The sequence below is a fragment of the Rutilus rutilus genome, assembly GCF_951802725.1.
Source record: "Rutilus rutilus genome assembly, chromosome: 12".
NCBI classification, from domain to species: domain Eukaryota; kingdom Metazoa; phylum Chordata; class Actinopteri; order Cypriniformes; family Leuciscidae; genus Rutilus; species Rutilus rutilus.
In genome coordinates, this window is record NC_140217.1 from 33,014,163 (window position 1) to 33,036,310 (window position 22,148).

General features: G+C 37.8%; 1 protein-coding gene across 4 annotated transcripts in view; it reads right to left on the reverse strand.

The window, feature by feature from the left end:
* foxp1b (forkhead box P1b) overlaps positions 1-22,148 on the reverse strand; it is a 193,163-nt gene that overhangs the window by 151,603 nt on the left and 19,412 nt on the right. For all 4 annotated transcript variants that reach the window (XM_084426905.1, XM_084426902.1, XM_084426903.1 and 1 more), the window contains exon 3: positions 17,985-18,088. The gene's annotated coding sequence lies outside the window, so the exon portion shown is untranslated. The remainder of the gene's footprint in view (positions 1-17,984; positions 18,089-22,148) is intronic.

Sequence of the window (22,148 nt, forward strand, 5' to 3'; positions counted from 1 at the left end):
GAAGTGGTCAAACTGAAATAACCGATTACCTCACATTCAGTAATTTCGCTTCTGTCTCGGGCCAGGATAGGTTCAGCTTAGTGAGCCATAAACATTTTGTTTGTGTACAGTGCGCCGTGGTAAAATGCGGAACGAAGCCTACAATGTTTGGTTTCCATGTTTGCAGATGGTTCCATGTGCAGTGGAACCTTTTATAGGCATCAGGGAAAAAAAAATTTTAAAATGGGGAAGCATTAAAATAGGTATTACACATTATTTGTTTCCGATTGGAACGTTCCGACTTCCTTGAGAGACTGGAGAACAAAAATTTCAACATTTGTCATACAGTAATGCTGGTCGTGCTTTTAATATGCAAATAGTCTGGCTTTTTTTTTGTGCACAGCTGTGATTTTTGTCATGCACCTATAGATCAGTTTCCACCAAAAAGCCCCGTTTTAGCACAACATCAGATGTTTTCACAAAAAAGAATGTGACGTCGCATAGGTCTGATGTGCTTACCAGACCACAATTTGTTACCAAATACACCTGCTAGACAAAACTATACTCTCCAAAATAGAATTTTATTTATAATTTTCTGAATAAAATGAATGCAATTACCCATGCAAATGTTCCCACAATACACAAAAAAGTGTTTGACTGATTGTCAGGGAAAGAAAATTCTATCATCATTTACTCTACTCATCATTATCATCAAATACTAGTCTTTTTGCCTCAAATTTTCACATTTAATTTCGAAGTGAAATAGTTTCAAATTAATTCCTACGCCAAGTTGTTTTATGGTGTCATTCCAAACATGTATTCTTTCTTCACTGAATCACTAAATAATACATTGTGAAATGTGTTTTTGTCCAAATAATAAAAGTCAGATGGGTCCCATGTTGTTTTGAAAACAGCTTCTGCAGAAGAAAGAAAGTCATGCAAGTTTGGAACAACATGAGTGTTATTAAACGAACTCTCTCTTTAAATGGCTGCTAAGATGTTCTGAGCAGTTGTTATTGCATTGCTATGTGGTTGCAATGTCAAAAGAAGCTTTGCTTTGCATGCCTCCATCTTTTCTCTGTGTGTCTGAGAAGTTTGCAACTTCAAGACCACAATATGTCTGGCTACAGCCTTCAAAAACATTTTAATATAAAACAACTGGCATACAAATTCAATATTATTGTGTTATTAAAAGTCAGCACTGAGGTAAACGTTCAATAAGCCATCCTATCAGATCGAGAACTGTGTTTTATCTTTTTAATACATCTAAATGTGTCAGTAGTAGGGAGCGAGAGAGAGGGAAAAATTGGTAAATATGACTGCTTAAATTTAATGCAAACATTGTTGACACATAATGTAATTTAAGTTGGGTAGTGTGAATGAAAGCCCAGCAGGGGTAATAATACCCTCCTAATGAGAATCCTCGTTCGCTGTAGACCTTGCTGAGATAGCCATAATGCATGGCTTTTTTAATAAAATAATTGTTACAGTTATTAAAGATGAATCTCATCAGAAGCAGGATGACAAAATAATTCATTACCAAAAGCATGGCTTTAAATAGCTGCAAATTAAATTTCATACAGAAAATATGCCTGTAGATGAATGGGATCGTTATTTCATAAATATTGGATTCAGTGTGCCCTTGGAAGACCAAAAAAACACACACATCCGAACATCCATTTAAAAAGTTCACTGCGAAACGCAGTTAATAAATGACTCTAAAACCACAAATAATTCTTACCACATATTTTAATTTGACAAAGGAAGAAAGAAAAAAAAGCAGCAATGTGAATCGAGTTTAAAGGTCCGGGTCGGCGCGATATAAGGTTTGATAACGGGGTGCTTAATACGGATACCGCCAACATATAATTACTCAGATTATTTAGAGTTCCTGCTGTTTACTGAAGGCGTAGAAACTTCCCAGCAAGCACTTGGCATCTCCTGTCCTCTCTCACACACACACAAACACACTCACACACAGCAGGATGTAAAGAGGAAAGCTTTATTAAGATCCTGCAGCCATAAAAGAGCGGGGTGACTAACCGGCTGCATTAGCGTCTAAAAGCCAAAGTTATTTAAACCCAATAAAACACTAATACATTGTTTGAGTGGAAGTTACAGTGAAGTTATCTTCACCTTAATAACATCACGGCCAGCTTGATGTTGTTTAGATCAATAAAGCCCATTACAAGAACAGGCCTCAACATAGATAACAGTGCTCAAGCGCAGTGATATCACACTCTATGGCATCTCAAAGAAGAAAGGAACCTTCTATTAAATAAAGAGGCCAATGGAAGGCCAATCGTAAGGCATGGTAATCTGATAAAAGGTGAGCGTGAGTGTTTTTAATACATGCTGCATTTGAATACACTGGGACGGTGGTTTGTGGGAGCCGTGTCGATGGTGAAGTGAGGTGGCATCTGTTAAGATTACGACCCTTCTTGGCCCCATCAGGCCTTCCCCCGATCTTATTCTGGCGGATACTCTCAGTCTAAGCTTGAACTCTACCACTATGTCAGTAAATGGACAGACATTTCAGTCTGACTAAGCTTTGCATTTACCCAAACTTTGTTCCATTTGCAAAACGTACAAAACCGTGGAACGTAAAAGAAGATAATTTGAGAAAAGATTTCTGCGACATTTTTTAAACAACTGATTCCTGTTAAGATTGCTGTGTAATTATTTTGTTAAATCATAAATAGACAATAATATGAAATAAAATATAATGTCAATATATCTATATACTAGTGTTGTCACGATAGCAAAATTATTGTTTCGATACCGATACCAAGTCAAGTATTGCGATTTCGATACTTTTTCGATACTTTTCCTGAAAAGGGAGAAACACTCTCAAATATCATTGCTGTGCTTTATTTTAAAACCGGGACAACATTCTAATCATATAGCACACTAATAAATGAACATATGAACAGCAGATATATTAAACATTTGAACAAAATATGAAATATCAAAATATACAAAATAAATTAGAGCAATGACATTCAAGGTAACATTTTTTTTCAAGAGCTTTATCTTGATTCTGAACTTTGAATAAAAATATGAACAGCGATTATATTAAACAATGTTTAATATTGGTAACATAAGCCTCATTGGTGATATATTTGACGTGGGGAGAGAGTTGTGGAAGGCCTATACTTCATGTTAAACGTAAATATATAGCAGCAAAGACAACGTCGGCAGTGTTGATGGCAAAATAGGCTACAGAATAATTCGTTCTGTATTGAGAGGTGCAGTATTTGAAAATCGATAATATTTTTTTAAATTACATTTATATTGTATTTATGTCAAAACTTTCAAACATCAAAATGTCATTTATTAATATGTATTCGTGTCAAAATGACATATAAACATCTTTTCCTATTCTATTTTGCCTGGGAACGCTTCCAACACGCTTGCGTGACGCGTGAAAAATAGGCGTCGGTTCTATTTCTAGCATGCACGCGTTTTCCGCTCGTCTCGAGCTGCGCCCAGACGCGTGTGTCACGCAGGCAGTTAACATGGGAGCCGAAATAAAAACGGACACGACACGCAGCCAGTGTGTCGCCGGCCTTACAAATCTGGAACGCGGTCATTCTTATTAGAAGTATCGATACTAATAAATTAAGGAATCGTGACGTTTTTAATTTCCGATTTACTTTTGATGTATCGGTGCACCGTGCAACAGAGCAAGGTAGGCAACGTACTTCCATATGTCACTCCTCGCGTCATCTTTTTCTACGAGTCGTGGACCACTTGTGCTCGCACATGCAGCCATCTCGCTGTAGTGTTTTGTCACATGACACTGACAGCGGCAGGTTCTTTGCTGCGTGCGTCAGGAAAAAAACACAGACGTCCATAGGGAGGAAAAAAATGTTTTTTAAGTATCGATACTGATAAATTTAGGTTTTTAATTTCCGAGTATCGTGATACTTTTGAAGTATCGGTACACCGTGCAACACTATACAATACTACAATATCGATAATATTTTTATTTCATTATTTATATGTTAAGTACACCTTCTGTTGATGGATTTTTTTCAAAGATTTTAAACAGCTGTACAGTATTTTCAGAATATTGAGTGAAAACATAACTTCTGGTTCAACCAATAGCTTGAGTCTGGGGGCGGGACCACTTGCCAGACTGACCAATAGAAGATAAGGCATGTTCCGCCAATTTGTTTGGAAACAATTTATCGTTTTGGTTGTGCTTCGGTGTGTCTGTGCGGATGAATATGGTTAACCTACTGCTCATAAAACATTCACTACTAGGCGTAAGAAATATAACCAATTTAGATGGAAAGGATCTCAAGCTGACTAGCTGAAGACGTTACTGTAGCTATACCCATCAACTCTTTCCCCACCAGTGAATTTTAAAAAAAGTTGCCAGCCACCGCCCTAATTTTTTATAATTTTCACAATTTACATTTAAAGAATCCCCCCAGAATCTTTTTTTTTTTTTTTTTAATGGTCTTAATACTGAACATGTCATTTCTCAAAGGAAATAACAGAGCCTCTGCTAAAAAAAAAAGAAAATCACTTGTTTCTGCTGCTCTTTTTTTTGCCTGTGTTTTGATCTGGAGATTCTTTACTCTTTCAGAAGATGCGCCCCCTACCATTTAACATTGAAAACACGGAAAGCCATAAAATTTCGTCAATGGAGGGGAAGGACTGATGTATTGACTTATTTAAAATGTTAATAAAAAAATAAAAAATAAAAAAAAGTTACATAGTTTACCTAATATACAAGCTTTATAAAAATGATCATTCTAGAAGAAAATTTCAGATGGCACTTAGAGGTTTTTGCATCTGAACTCTTCATATATATATATATATATATATATATGAAAAAAAAAAGGAAATATTTTTTTTAAAACATCACATTGTGAGATTTAATTGTCACAGAGATACATAAAGTCACAATTACTTGACATAGTCACTTTTTTTTTTTTTTCTGAGGCAGAAACAAATGTCCATATGATTTCTCATAGTTATACAGTATGTGAGGGTTTGCCATTTGAACGAGGGCCTATGTTCTGTGCTAGTCCACCAGGTGATGCTCTGACATCTCACCGTAACGTTTGACGCCTGATAACATGATAACATCCACACATAACAGAGACACAAATATTTCAACAGACATAAAACCAAATAAATTCCTTTGTATTGCATACACAATACCAAAATATCTACCATACCGATGTGGTGCAGTAATAGACGATAATGCTATCATCGCAGGAATGGTAAAACAATGACATTCACCTCGCACTATGCTGAATTCAAACAGTCCAGGCCAGGACAGTCTGTTCTGTGCAAAGAACCAAGCGAATCAACTTTTTTTTCTTTTTTTTTGTCGTTGTTGTTGTTTACCCAATTCTAGTTATCAAGCTTGACTCCAGACAGCCTTTCAGAAAACTGTTTCGGTGTGGTCAACAGACAGGAAGTGATGAAAAGCATAAATGGTTTTGAAAGGGAGAGCGAGACAATGTGTGTGTATTGAAGTGTGTATGTATAACAGTGTGTTTTTTCTGGTGAGAGGTGCAAACAAAGGCCTGAGGATTGCAGGTCTGACAGACACCCTTACACAAAACCACAGGAAAGACTGTTTTGATGTTACCTCTCACACCACACGCTCTGTGATAAGAAAGAAAAAAAAAAAAGGAAGAGATCTGTAACACAGGGTTGAAAAGTCCCTTCATGGGGGTTTCACTGCTGCGTGTTTCAGAAGAAAGGGCCCGTCGGCACAGCGCAAACAATAAATATGCTGCGTGATCTTGGTGTAAGGTCTACCAAACGTGACTGTTTTCAGTCTGTCTTCATAAACTCTCACACATCACACATCTTGTTTTGTGTTTCTTGACATCTAACGTACTAGTTAAAAACTAGCTTGTTGAATACAAGCTACTATAATTAGCATATTAAACGCATCATCAAGGTAACACACAACACAAAAAAACAATTCATAAAATGTAACAAAGCAAGCTAATGTACATCACCTATAAGAAAAAGGAGAAGAAACAAACTATTTAATTAAAAAATATAATCATATGTGATGTCACACATCTCTTGGAATGTCCTGTTAGTTTTTTTCATGGTAAATTATATGGTAAAAAAGTTTTTACCAGCAAAAACCATCAATTTGACAGTATTTTATGGTAAAATTACATAACGCAAATGTTAAAGGGAAAGTTCACCCAAAAATGAAAATGTTGTCAATTTACTCACCCTCATGTTATTCCAAACCTGTATGAGTTTCTTTCTTCTGCTGAATACAAAAGATGATACTTTGAAGAATATGGGTAACCAATGAGTTGATGGGCCCCACTGACTGAATGGTACGAAAGGGAAAAATACTACGGAAGTCAATGGGGCCCATCAACTGTTTGGTTACTCAAATTCTTCAAAGTATCTTCTTTTGTGTTAAGAGGAAGAAAGAAACACATACAGGTTTGGAAACGTTTTTTGGTGAACTATCCCTTAAAACCATTTATAGTTTTGTCTGACAAAAACTAAACAAAAAAAACAATGATTTATTTAAAGTTGAAAATGCAGGTTTAGTTGAGTTTAAAACTATTCAGGTGAGCGTCGACTGCATCTGGGTGTCTGTGACTGAAATTTCCCCCTGCATCTTTCTGCTTTTGTTTTACCGTTAGCAAAATGTGACCCCACTAAAAGCCACAAAAACGTCAGGGCATTCCAAGATCGGTGCCATGTCTCTTCGTTGTGGTATGACTGGGCTGCCCACATATTGATTTACGCAACCCGAATTACCTTTCTGCCGTCCCGGGGGACGACCAAAAATCTCTGTGCAAATTTGCTCAGCCACTCCTGCATGCAGAGGAAGAGTCGGTAACTTGAGATCGAGCTGGTCCAAATGGATTCCTGTGAAGGTGACGATAGAGAATAATATCTCCGCAGAGATGATAGTTTTTGACAGTGTAATATTACTGGACGATAAATATACAGCGCTGAGGAGGCGAAAAAAAAGAAAAAGAGAGGAAAGCTGCCGCCAGCTGAGTACGAAAGCATAAATAAGGTCTTTTACCTTCGTCAGTTATCCGTCTTTTGACATGCAAGCTGAGCACACTGTAATTAACACGGAAAGAGATAATGGGGTCTCTACCCGCTGATCAATCTGCCATATAGATCATCCGTCTCTTTTACAATGCCACGTTAACATTATTTTAAAAAAAGAGTGAGAAAAAAAATTCAGCCACATATATTAGCCTTTTTTTAATAGCTACTGTAGCTTGATACGGTACGGTCTATGGGTTTATTGACATGGCTGTTTACACCATGTTCACAAAAGAGCCGCTCTTTTCTGCATACAGCACATAAATACATACATCAATGCAAAATGGTGCGGTCCAGAAGACTGTATTGACTGACTATTGGGTCTGCTAGATAATGGACTCAAAAACAAAGATGTGAATTGTGTTTACAAGAGACGAAACTAAAGAGCCACATGACAGAAATGCTACAACTCTACTCAGGAAGCATAAGCTGTAGTGTTGTGTGTGCGTGTGTGTGTGTGTGTGTGTGTGTGTGTTTCTGTAACCCAACCGGGAGATAAACAGGCCTGTTGTTTGTTTGGATTTCTCAGCTCTGCACATGTTTGTCAGGTCTAGATCCACTTTCACAGATTTACTGCTCCTGTCCCCTCTGGCCTAGTGTACACTAGTGTTCTCAGAGACCGCTTTAATGGACAGATTCCTGTTCCTGCTCTCCAGGGGACAGGCACAAACACGTCAGCTACATGAAGATCTAGTCGAGCCGTAGCCTAGCGGTTAGCGCACATGCTCTGACACTTCGGGTTTGTAAGTTTGAGCCTTGCTGGTGTCATTTTGCATGCTGTTGCCCCTTTTCTTTGCATTACTTCCTAGTGTACCATTCAAAATAAATTATATTAATTAAAAGTTATAATATTTTTATTAAATAGAATTACATCACCATTCAAAAGTTTGAGGTCAGTCAAATCTTTGAATGATTTTGAAAGTCTCAAATGATCCCCATGGCTTTTATCAAAAATACAGTAAAACAGAAATATTCTAAAATATTATTATGATTGAAGACAACAGTTTTCTATTTTAATATGTTTTAAATTTGAATTTATTTCTGTGAAGACAAAGCTGAGTTTCCAGCATTATTACTTCAGTGTCACATGGTCCTTCAGAAATCATTCTAATATGCTGATTGGGTGTTCAAGAAATGTTTCTAATTATTATTAATGGTGAAAACAGTTGTGCAAAAGATCAGCAATTATTTTAAATATAATTTTTTTAACAATGTGAAAGTCTTTAATGTAACTTTTGATCAATTTAATGCATATTGCTGAATAAAGTATTAATTTTCAAAAAATGTTCGCTGACCTTTGAACGACAGTGTATAGACAAAAAATAATAATATTATAAAACAGATAGGAACAGGATGGAAAAAATCATATTTTACTTCAATGTACAGTATGCCCAGTGTGGACCAAGGAGTTCCTGGTTTAAATCAGTCTGATGAATCCTTCACTGAATGAACTCACTAAATCAGACAAGAGCTCTTGTGAATCATCTTCTGACTCACTTGCTAAAAAAAATAAAAATAAAATAATAGTAATTTTTTCTTCTTCTTTATTTTATTTTTTTTACTATTTTTGGTCACATAAAGAAAATCTTACTGATCACAAACTTTTGAACTTTTGTGTATATGTATAGGAAATCCAATAGGTGCATCCAATTAAATACACAAAAATGTAGGTGCTATATCAAACAGTGAACATCATCCACTACAGAAAGTAGTTTAACAAGGACAAATCATAACACCTTGAAATCAAAATACCATATCTCCTTAATAAAGCTTTCATGATGTTCAATGTATTCATCATTACCCAAAGTCTGCTCTCTCAGCTCAAACTTCACAGAATTTGTCATTAGTGCAAGGCTAAACGGTCAGTGCGCCACTTCTCCTATTTAGACAAGCGATCCGTGAATAAAAAGTAGATCTGATGTCTCATTGCGTTTTTAGGCCCCATTAAGGCCATTAACCTTATATGATTAGATGGAGAATTTTAATGTCAAAGAACAAGTCACTTGGTCTCCCTCCCATTGCATATTCACAAATCGACTTCACAGCCCTTTCAAAAAACACTGATATCTCTGATGTAAGATGACAAAGAAGTTGAAATTGGTCCCATAAACGGGAATATGACGAAGGAAGTGTATCTGATTTACATCGGCCTGTTGATTGTTTCTGGCGTTTGTGGAGGACATCCACCTCAAATGACTATGAGCGTCACATGCTAATCGCTGATTCAATGCTATACAGCAGTGGTAGGATGTTTGATTCTTCTTGTGGGACTGCGTTTGGTTCACTGCGGTGACTAGAAAGGTAAAGGGCCCAAAAAACCCAACACATGACCTTTCTACATATCTGAGACAATTAAACACCCCCCAGACTCACACACCCTCGACTGTCCTTCATCCTCCGCTCTCTTTCCCAGTGACCTGCGCTAACCTGTTCTCATCTCTCTTCACCCAGACAGGAAACAGCGTTGAGGGTGTGCTGGTGGATCCAGCCCAGAATCTAGACCAGCTCCACAATACAGGCCACCACCCCGAGCTCCAGCCTGCCCCCATCAGACCGAAGCAGGGGGGCACATCCTGTGTGAAACCGCATTCTTAGCTAGCGTCACACTGTAAATAAATGCTTTCTCTTTTATTTGCTCTCTCTCTGCTTCCGTCAACTGTCACAGCCTGTGCCTCCAATCACCTTCGAGTCCAAACAGGAAAGTGAAAAGAGAGGGGAGAGATAGGAGATATGGGCGTTAATTTGCTGCTCGCTGCAAGTTGCTCTGTTACTTCCTACAAACACACACACACACACACACACACACACACGGCCAGCTGCCTGGGACTCCATCCCGGACTTGTGTTCTTTTCCTGATGCTCACTGTTACGACACCGGCCCACCGCCGGCCAGCGAAACAGGAAGTTAGGAAGCTAGGTGTAACAAAGCTTTTGTGAAGGTGGAGAAGGGACAGTGAATAAGACTGAATAAACACCACTAAAGCAGTCATTAATATCAGACTGATTTGCGGTTATAATCTAACAGAGAAAGTCACAAATGAGATCTCAATTGTTACTCCTACAAAGCAATGAGGTTAAAATGAGAGGAACTGAAGATGTTTGCCTTGCTGATTTTTCTCTTGAGAAAAATACTAATATTTGACATGTCGCAAGAGTTCAGCAGATATCTCAACACACTTAAAATTAAAGGTTCCAAAAGGAGGTTATCATCGCAATGAAACAGAACAGTTTTCCACAGAACCATTTTTTCTTAGTGTTAAGAACATTAATAACCTAAAGAAACTTTTTCCACAATAAAAATAAACAAATTGTGCAATGGAAACATCCATGGATGTTATTGCAACCATAGATTTCAATAAAGAACATTTTTTAAGAGTGAATGTCTCAAAATATGCTCTGTAATCAAAAGTCAGAGATTTCAATGTGCTCTCAAACATTTCTAATCAAATTGAAAATTGAGCTGTGCCATGAACCTTTACAATTGTCCCTTGTTTCTATTTAAAATCCCCCCAATAAATTGAAGGTGAAACATTGTTTAAATTTGATACATCTCTCATGCCTATCTCTTGTCTATATGTGCGGTGCAAGAAATCACTGGGAAAGCGCTAAGAGCCTGACTCATTCGTGTTGCCAGATCTTGCAAGCAAATCAGCAAACAAGAACAAGCTCATTAAAAAAAAAAAAAAAAATGTATAAATGAAAATGCTTAAGACCGAAATATTGCTCACTTTAATAACTCCATAGACTGGATCGCTTTGTGTCAAGCTGAAACAACAAGACCAAAAATTAAATTCATATTTTTAAACTTTCACAGTTTCTGGAATGAGTCGTGTTCTGTACACACAGAGCGATAATTTAGGGGACTCTCGCTTTTAAATGTGGTTTTCACTCCTGAGACTGAACAGGAATTGAACATACACATTTTGTGTATGTGGCAAAAAATCTCATTTGTGTCTGTTTTTATTTAGAAAAAAAACTCTGAAACCAAGTCATTACTTGAAGTTCTCAATTATGTTTCATTTACGTCTCCTGAGATATTAAAGAAAAAAATATTTGTGTGAAAATGCATGACTAATTTACTGATTTAGCACTGACCTTTTCAAAGAAATGACACCTATTCAAAAACGAACATAAGCAGATTCATTTATCAAATCAAGTCTTATTACAGAGAAGTGAATTAAGAGAAATATGACAAATTTGCTGCAACTACAAGGACGTACAACAAAGGTGTTCATAAAATCAGCCCTGAGTGAGGTGGACACATACAGCATTGAGCCTGCAGTGTGTGTTCCACAGAGGCAATTAAGGCAGGCTACTGATCTAATGAACTTTTTAGTGTGTGTGCGCTGTGTTAAGATGTGAAGCGGGCCATATGTTGAGCCACTGCTAAATGAGTGTTGAGTTTCAGTTGCCCGGTCAGAGGGCTGTAGGCCCAATGTAAATGTAGGCGTGTGTGTCCGGCCCTGTGGATAGCCGTCAATAACCAGATGCTTGGAAAAAGAAAAACATCACACAGTACTTGCATTTCCATGCCTGTCGGGGTGGTCTTGAACTGTGTGTGGGGGGCTGCTAGGCTGTTGTTAATTGCACAGCCAAATATGCAACTGGCCAAAACATGATTCAATCTGTACTCAATTCACTAAACAGCATTTTTCTGCTTGACTGACTGATGGGCAATGGTACAATTACAATGATTTGCTTAATCTATCTGTCAAACCAATCCCAGAGGATAATTTTATTGCTCAAGGGTCGGTCTTTTTATTTTTTTTAGCTCCGGAGACTTGGAGACATGGAGTTACTCTTCAAAGTTCAACTTTGTCTCAAATGTTCCTCCATGAATGAAAAGACAAATTGCCATACAGTAAGTGTATAGAGCAAAAATATTAAAGTCGATTGAATAGGTCAGATAACGTGATTGTGGGAGAATTTCATGAGAATTTTTGAGATCATATTGGTATCTCTGACTTTTTGTATATAATGGATTGAAATTCTAGAGCAGTAGTTCTCAACAAGGGGGCAGAGGTCTCAGAATGACATAAATTGAAGAATTAATTTAATGTATTAACATTACCAGTTTCTGTTAAAAGTCATAATTCCAATTAGAGATGCACCGATTGATCGGCTGGTGACCGGAATTGGCCGATTTTCACGTGATCGGCCATGACCGGCGACCGGCCGGTCAGTCTGACATATGCCGATTTTATGCCGGTCAAATGCACTCGGGCGCCGCATGATTAACCTTTTGAGAGGTATGGTCTCATATGGGATTTTTATTTCTGTGCCCCTGAGAGTAACGTTACGGCGCCACAATTAGAATGTTCAGTGACGTCGCATAACTGCCAGATTCAAACTGTGCTTTCGCGCGTTGGCTGGCGCTGAGCCAGAGTCGGACGCGTTCAGCCGCAGCGCTGTCATATATCACAACTAAGCAGTGTTTACTCTATTCTTCTCAGTTCACCGGCCACTTTATTGCATTTATTTCGGGAGAAACTGACGAATTCGCGTGCTTTAAATCCGACTGACAGGACAACATTGCGGCAACCATCTCATGTTATAGATCAAGATTATTTATAAAGGTTTAAAACGACCAAACACACTCACTTACACGTATTTAAGAATCGGAATATCAGATAGGCTAGTTGATGACATGGTAAGCAAGTTTGTTATATTATAATATTTTGAATAAAAAAGGAAAAGCGAAATAAAAGCGACACATCTGTCATACAGTATTATTGTGGCTGCGGTGTATCGCGTGACGCGTCCCCATGGAAACATTAAAGGGAACGTTCACCTTGAAAAAACTCACTCTGGGGGGTGGGGGTGTCAGTTAGAATATTTTAAACTTACGGGTGAAAGGGTTAAAGAAAAGATCGAAAATAAATATTTGTGTGTGCTGTATGGTTCGAACATTTTTTAATCGGAATCGGCTAAAATCGGTATCGGCAGGTCAAACTCAATGAAAAATCGGAAATCGGAATCGGCCTAGAAAATTGTAATCGGTGCATCTCTAATTCCAATGAATATTGTGTTGGACAATGGAGTCAAAAAGGTTGAGAATCACTGCTCTAAAGCAAATAATGTACATGTAATGCTTCTGGGGTGTTTATTAGGAGAAAATTCTGACTATCAGGAGTCAAGTCACTTTCCATTTATTCTAACTACTGTGAATGAGAAATAAAGAGATGTCATAGAGATCTCATTCCTGATTTCTCTTTCCTATAGGATGAAATTTGCTTTTGATGAGCATCAAGGTCCAATTTAATATTTCTCTCTATCACTTTACAATCAGATGAACAAAGAAAATCATTGTCAGCAAAGTGAGATGTTAATCACTGATGGTGAGAATATGTGGAGATGTCTTGGGCTAGTCCAACTCAAGTGAAGGGGTATGCTGAGATTGTCCAAAGTTTATTACCGATTGTTTGTAAGTTTATTATTAGTAGATGATGAGGAAATGGTAGCATCTGTTTTATTGTTGCTTCAAATTAACCTTCAACTCTGGAGGAAAAAAAAAAAAAAACGGTTGGGTGACCTCTCTATTTCGTGAGATATTATTCATGCCTCCCTACATACACACACACGCATACGATCACTCTGCACAGTGAAATGTCAGAGACACAAAGGGCGTACCAACACACACAAGACATCATGAGACCTTTTGAACACACAAGTTACAATAAATTATGGTGAGAAATTACAGTACGTGATGCATTTTAGTAACTAGTTACTAAACAAAACATGAGAAATGTAGTAACTAACTTTTTACATTTTCTGAAGAGAATGAGAGTTGTGTTTACTAGGTAGTTACTAGAGCTGTAACAGTTCAAATAACTCACGGTTCAGTTTTTAATCGCGATTTTAGGGTCATGGTTTCGGTACGGTACGATATGTGCTGTGTTCAGGGACTACTGTTATTTAAAAATAAAATAAAAATAAGAACAAATACAATAGATCATTGATACACATAAAATAAACAGTTCTTTTCAGGTTTTTCGGGTATTTAACAGTAGTTTTCAGGTACAGAACTTGAAGTAATCAAATGTAAAACAACACTGCATATAATCTTCACTGTATAAATTAAATAAATATTTATCATTAAAGTTACAAAAGCTATTCAGTCAAGAGTAGTAAGTGATTTCCTTGTCTTTTGTTGTTTGATTAACATTAAAGGACTATTCCGGTGAAAAATGAACCTAGGGGTAACACATGGTTACCGAGTCGATCGTTCTCTGGGATGCGTTTTCATGATAATCGAATGTAAAGAGTTTTATCTCTAAAAACAGATTAGCTTATAACGCTAGTATATGGGGCATAGAATAAGTAAAAGTAAATCGCTAGTTAATACCACTAACAAGGCTCAAAATAGCCTCACACTAACACGGTAGCATAATGAGGGTCCCTACATGCAAACCGAAGCATTGTGAACTTTGTAAGTGTACAGACAGTTTAATAAGAAGATACTTTATAAAGACAGTACATTACGCGTATACAGGCAGGAGCCATCTTGGAAACCAGTCTCGACTAGTCGAGTCACGAACGCCGTGCTAAGTGAGCTGGTCGATAGGAATTACGTTTGTGAAATCTAATTACATGGAAATGCATGAATTATATCTGTTTATTAAAATATATGGGTGACTAACTACAAGGGAAGAAGGTAAGCTAAGTCTCACTTAGCACGGCGTTCGTGGCTCGACTAGTCGAAACTGTTTTCCAAGATGGCTCCTGCCTGTATACGCGTAATGTACTGTCTTTATAAAGTATCTTCTTATTAAACTGTCTGTACACTTACAAAGTTCACAATGCTTCGGTTTGCATGTAGGGACCCTCATTATGCTACCGTGTTAGTGTGAGGCTATTCTGAGCCTTGTTAGTGGTATTAACAAGCGATTTACTTTTACTTATTCTATGCCCCATATACAAGAGTTATAAGCTAATCTGTTTTTAGAGATAAAACTCTTTACATTCGATTATCATGAAAACGCATCCCAGAGAACGATCGACTCGGTAACCATGTGTTAATTACCCCTAGGTTAATTTTTCACCGGAATTGTCCTTTAAAAACACAGACAGCAGGAATATTAGGCTGCTCTCACTGAGATATAAAGTACACATGGTTTGTCTTTCTCGACTGTTTACGTTAAGACATAACCTACGTTTGCAAGGATACTCGACAAGATGGGCATGTTGAAATAATTTTTGTGTGAATTTGTCCATTCAAACTTGAAAGAGAACTCGATATTTGCGCTCTGTCCGAGACGCAGGTTTGGACGCTTCGAATGAGTGCACACACAAATCTTCTTACAGCGCACCAGAGTTCTCTTTCGTGTCTTCTTGCGCTTGAATTTTTAAATTGGCCAGGCTTATAAATATAAATTTAGTTTAAACACAGATAGCAATGTGTGCTGTTCAGGTCTTACCTGCGCTTGCGTGCTATCAACACCTGGGGTGATGACGGCGTAAAAGACAGGTCATATTACAGCATACGGTACTCGCATCAAACGAAGTTTATGGGGAATTAATTAATTACATTTATATAGCGCTTTTCACGGCACTCAATACGCTTTAAATAGAATGGGGAATCTCCTCAACCACCACCAGTGTGCAGCATCCACCTGGATGATACTGCGCCAGAACGCACACCACACACCAGCTTATTAGTGGAGAGGAGACAGTGATGAAGCCAATCAGTTTATATGGGGATTATTGGGATGCCATTTTGATGGACAGAGGCCAATGGGCAAATTTGGCCAGGATGCTGAGGTTACACCCCTACTCTTTTTTCAAAGGAAATCCTGGGATTTTTAATGACCACAGAGAGTCAGGACCTCGGTTTCACTTCGCATCCATTGACAGAAACAGCCTAACTCTGTCTGTTTTACACTTTATTTTCAACAAACCATATTATAGATGCGTATGCAACATTAGATTTGAGATGAACCGCGATGCAAGTGCACGCTAAACCGTGGGTGGAAAACGGTACTATTTTTCCACTGAAAACTGTTACACCCATAGAAGTTACCAGGGTGTTCTGGGTGGTTACTAACTTATGTAAAAAGAGGTTAAAAACAAGTCACAATGCAAGTATTTTTTATAGTCATTTTACAGTCTGGAAGACAAATACAAAACTCCTCTCTACAACAACTGCACGATTTGTGAAGGAATCATTCTTTTGAGACAGAATCGGTTCATCTAACTCTCAGAACAAGACTAAATCAAACTGATCTCAAACTGAACTTCTCAATTTTAACTCACAAAGGTAAACAGCTCACTGCACCGGAAGCATTTTGGTGAAAAACAACTTTTATTTTGATCCGTTCCTCACACAAACCCATCGTAAGAATTTAAAAGACTTGTAATATAGCATGTGAGTCATATGGACCATGCTTTTGATACTTTCACCTTTCTCTGTGACCTTTTTGAAACTCGAAACCACCAGTCCCCATGTGAACTATTTGCATGGGAAAGAACAACCAGTAGAATGAAGAAAAAAAAACATACAGGTTAGGAACAACATAAAAGGTGGGTAAATGATGAAAGAATTTTCATTTTTGCATGAACTATTTCTTTAAATATGATAACGTATGGAGGAACGGTCCTGGAGCAAAACCGGTGGGCAAATGCACCATCAGCAGTTGTGCAAGTCAAATAAGGAAGGGAGGAAGAGAGAGAGAAAGAGAGAGAGAGAAAGAGACCCCTAAGTGCTTTCTCTCGCTGGCACAGAACAATGATTCACGCCATTGCCTGCTGTATCCCACAAATGAGGCATTACGTACAGCGGTTACTGCAGGAAATGCGTCCTCTCTGTTCCTCTCAACACTCATTTCATTCCCATCCTTCTGTTTTCCTCTATTCATCCTCCACTTCACATTGTATCAGAGCAGGCGGAAGGTCTCCCGCCACGACGGGCTGCAAAATAACAACTGTCACCTTCAGCACAATTCATTAAAGCAATTTAACGTTGCCGCCTTCCAACGTAATTTTTATAATTGAAATTTAATTCTCCTACGATATTATTTTTTGGAAGGAGGGGGTTAATTGACATTTGTGGTAATTAATTGCCAGGCAGAGAGATGTTTATGTGGAGAAGTTAAAAACAAAAAATGGCACGGAGAGCAAAAGAGAGGGGCGACGTGCTGAGAAGGTCTCATCATCACAGCCGTCCCTCCTGCGGATTAAAGGAAAGGAGAAGGATGGAGGGATGAAGGAGCGACTTCACCTCGCAGTCGGGGATTTAATTGTGCAAGGATTCCATTACCTCGGCACAAATGTCACGTTTGCTTCTGATCAGGGGCAAAGGCAGGGACTGGCACCGTGCCAGTTCTACAGCGCAGAAAAGTGTTCTGCAAATATACAAGCACGCTCACACGAGGCTGCAAAGTGAAAAAGACAGGAAGGCTCGTGAACGACGGCCAAATGTAAGTGTGAAGGGACAGTGACATAAAAAGTGGGGCAAAGGCATATGGGCAGAAGTATCAACCACTGAGTAGAAGAAAACAAACCCAGCCCAGATAAAAAAAATATATATATATTTTGAGAAAGTTTGGGGTTTCAGGATGACTGTTCTCGTAGACAAGACATAGGAGATCTCTTTAATGTGTCAGGATTTTTTTCTTTCTTCAAATTCTTCCAAAACTAAACACTTACAGTATGTCAACAAATGCTTTATTTGTTTCCATTTTTTTTTTCAAGGGCATTTTAAGAGAAACTTCTGAGACAAAGTTGATATTTAATTGAAGTGCATGTGAAAAAAACAACATGCAACAAATCATGTCTTCTGAGATATGAAAGAGTGATAAAAAAAATAAAAAATCATCTGGGTGTAGTGAAATATGTACATCGTTATTACTACAATGCAAAGCAAAAAGAAAAAAGATGCAGCACAGCAGATAATATTCAATCGTGTGGTTTCAAGGAAGAAAACTTAAGAGAACATACCACAGTCACTTGTTTGGATGAGATTTACATTCCATTGTTCCAATCAGAATTCAGAAAAGGGAACACAGGGGCGGAACCATTGGATACGGTGCAGCCAGCTAAATCTGAAATACAAAATGAGTAAAAGACAAGAGAAAGACACAAGTGCATATTAAGGTCAGCAAAATTACACACAGGAATTGATACCATTCTCTAAAGGTGGGGGAAGTCCCTTAAATTCACTCAACCCACATAAACCTGGATGATGACTCAAATGAGAAAGGAAAAAGGCAAAACGTGATGAAATCCAACCACAAATGCTTAATTTGGTGACAAATTAATTCCAGAACTGACCTAAATGCATCTTAACGCATTTTCAGATGTTCAACGGCAAGCATTTCTGACACTTGTGATATTTATACAGAACATCTGATAATCAGCTCAAATCTGCAGTGCTGTTCTGATGAATGGTAGTGACTCGAGGGACGACTCATCTAAGAAAATGCTGCGGCCACACACTACTTGACAGAATTCTCTGGAACATTTTGTCAGATCCCGTAAGTCGGTGACACGTGGCTTAGACCAATCAGCATCAGTGGAGGTGATTTGCATAGTAAAACGCTTATTGCAGAGGTCAGCAGTTACTCAAGTGTGTTCTCAGTAAGAGCGACAGGGAGACAAAAAGAGAGAGTGACAGAAAAAGGAGGGGGTAAAAGAATGTGAGATGGTGAAAAAAAGAGAGAGAACAGAAAGTGACGAAAACGGAGAGGAGTGTTTGTCCTCCGTTAACCCGGCGCAGGTGTCATTTTATTAGTGTGCGAGGGCAAATTGCTTGGCTATTGATGCCATGCTATTCAACAGAAGGCTAGGCGATACATTTAATATTTACGATGTATCTGAAAGTATTTTGATGGCAATATAAAATTAACCAACACTGTGAACATTGTAATGATTTTAATGCACTTTTTATTTGCCTATTAATTTTCCAAAAGACTACAGCACACCGGTTACGGTCACAATGAGAGAGCCAAGACAGAGATATCTTAATAGTGCTTAAACATGACAAGCAAATGCAAATTGAATTGGGAAATTTGTGTGAATAAAACAAACATATTTCTTGTTTTAAAAAGCTTAGTAATATATATATATATATATATATATGCTGTTTAGTGATATTGCTTATTAATAAATAGTTTTATACATTCATTAATATTACTGTTTATTATTTTTTTGTACTTTCGGTTTGCAGTTTTATATTGGTGCAGGAATAAAAATAATAAAATACTGATTATTTAGTGAAAAACCGCATGCCTTGATGTCTTACTACATTTTACTATTTTTATTTCAAATATTTGGAATCAATTTAGCAACAATGTCAAAAAATAAAGACTTTATGAGACTTTTTTTTTGTATATTTATCTCTCTCTCTCTCTCTCTATACACATATACACACACACATGTATAAAAAAATTAAATAAAATACAAATTCCCACATCAGAACACTAAGATTTGAATAATTAAAAAAAAGAAAACCGGTACATACAAACTCAGGCCCATCCCCACCTAGAGGCCAAATATTCACAGTCTGCCCCCAACAGACCCAATAAAAATCAACCCTTGCATTACAGCTCATCTCCATGTAATTCCTCTGCATGGAATTCAGCAAGCTCTAACCCCCTTAGTTGGACGAATTCCTCTGTTCCGTGTCGGGCGCTGAGCAGCTTCAGATAAGAGCCGCTCTGATTAGCCGCCCGCGTTCTTGTCATTGCTGCAGAAAATACACGATCCCAAAAGACCCCTCGCTGGTATTTATGACTCTCACATCACTGAACTCCAAAAATAGGGAGTTTAAAAGGAGCAATAGGACATAGCTACAGGTATAGAGAGAGAGAATAGGAGGGAGGAGTACTGTAGTATTTGAAGAACAGCTAGAGCACATGAAAGTGAAAGAGAGGTGAAAACTACTCCAGGATAAAGATGGATCATCCAAACTTCCTAGAAAGAGAGGAAGAGCCACATTTATATAAACCTTTAAATAAAAATGTTGACATCTTAACCAACAGGAAGCAGAATTACAGAAACATGATCTTTTGGCAGGATACTAAAAAACGAAAGATATATACACCTGTCAAAAAGACGTGGCTAGATTAGTCAGACGCACTAATTGTCTACTTAATTCTTAAATGACAAGGCAACCAATGTATATCCACATACATTTTATAGTTCTAAACTATGTCAGCAACAGTTAAATTTGTACTGTGGCTACTTTTACTAGACAAACCTGATCATTTAATTTATAATTTACATTCAAGCAGGCATTAAGTTTTTCTCACCCGTTTCTTTCATATATCTTAAGACATTTAATTGATTTCTTGTTCATTAAGTCTCCTTATATATGGGGGAAAAACTGAGACAAACTTGATACTTTAAATTAAACAAGTGATAAATACATTATGTCTTTGAGACATCTATAGGCTTCTTCAATACAGTGGCTTGGGAAGGTATTCAAACCCCTTCATTTTTCCACATTTTGTTATGTTGCTGCCTTATATTAAACTACTTTAAATTATTATAATTTTTTTTATATATTTTTTTTTTCATTAATCTATACTCCATACTGCACCATAATGATGAAACAAAAAACAGATGTGACAACTTTGCAAATTTAATACAAATAAAAAACTGAAATTACATTGCTTAAGTATTCATCCCCTTTTCTGGGACACTTGAAAGTTAGCTCACAGGAGCATTCCAAATTCACATATAGAGGTTACTACACTTCAAGTGGAGTTAACCTTTGCAAATTCAATTGAATGGGTATAATTCGGAAAGGCACACATCTCAATAAAAGCAAAGCAAAAGCCAAGCCATGCGGTCAAAAGAACTGCCTATAGAGCTCAGAGACAGGATTGTATCAAGACACATATCTGGGGATGACTACAAAATAAATTATGTTGTATTGAAGGTTCACAGAAGCATGTAGCCTCCATTATCCTTAAATGGATGAAGTTTGGAACAACCAGGGCTCTTCCTAGAGCTGACCTCCTGGCCAAACTGAGCAACTGATGGAGAAGGGCCTTGGTTAGAGTGCGGACCAAGAAGCTGATGGTCACTCTACTTAAGTTCCATGATCATTTATGAAGATGCGAGAAATTTAAAGAAGGACACTTCACCGATCTCAGCTTTATGACAGAGTGGCCAGACTCTGAAACACATGAAAACCCCCTTGGAATTAGCAAAAAAAAATAAAAAGCACCTTAAGGACTATCTCAGAACGTGACAAAAACAAGATTCTCTGGCCTGGCGAACCTCAGTTACAAGCATCATGTATGGAGAAAACCAGGAAATGCTCATCACCTGCACAATACTGTACCATCCCAACAGTTAAGTGTGATGGTAGCAGCATCATGCTGTGGGGGTGTTTTTCAGAGACAGGGACTGGCAACCGGTTGGAGTAGAAGGAAAGCTCAACGATATAAAATATAGAGTTAGCTTTAATAAAAAACCTAGTCCAGAGCATTCAGAACCTCAGACTGGGCAGAATGTTCGCCTTCTAACAGGACAGTGACCCTAGGCACACAGCTAAGACGATGCAAGAGCGGTTTATGGACAACTTTGTGAATGTCCTTGAATGGCCCAGCCAGAGGCTTGAACCCAATCGATCAACTCTGGAGTAACCTGAAAATGGCTGTTCAGTGTCCACCGATGGTCCCCATCCAACCTGACAGTGCTTGAGAGGATCTGAAGAGAAGGATGGCAGAAAATCGCTAAATGCAGATGTGGAAAGCTTGTCACATCATACCCAAAAAGGCTGTAAAGGTGCTTTAACTATACAGAAGTATTTAAACTCTTAACTCAGTGCTATGCACTTATTTCAGTTTTTCTTTTCTAATAAATTTGCAAAGTTGTCACAGATGGATCTGTTTTTTAATTTGTCATTATGGACCCTTTGTATATATATATGCTAAGTTATAAATAAATCTGGGCTTGGCTTTGTCATGATGAGGAATGGCCTGTAGATTGATGTGAAAACATGCATGTTCAATGTATGAATGATCAACCTCAAAGCAATAACATCTCTAGGCACGCAAGAACTCACAAAGGTTTGACTCAGCTACTTCATTTTGGTGGCATACCAGCTGCTCAATACAACACCCCTCGGCATCTCCAACATGTGGTTTTAAT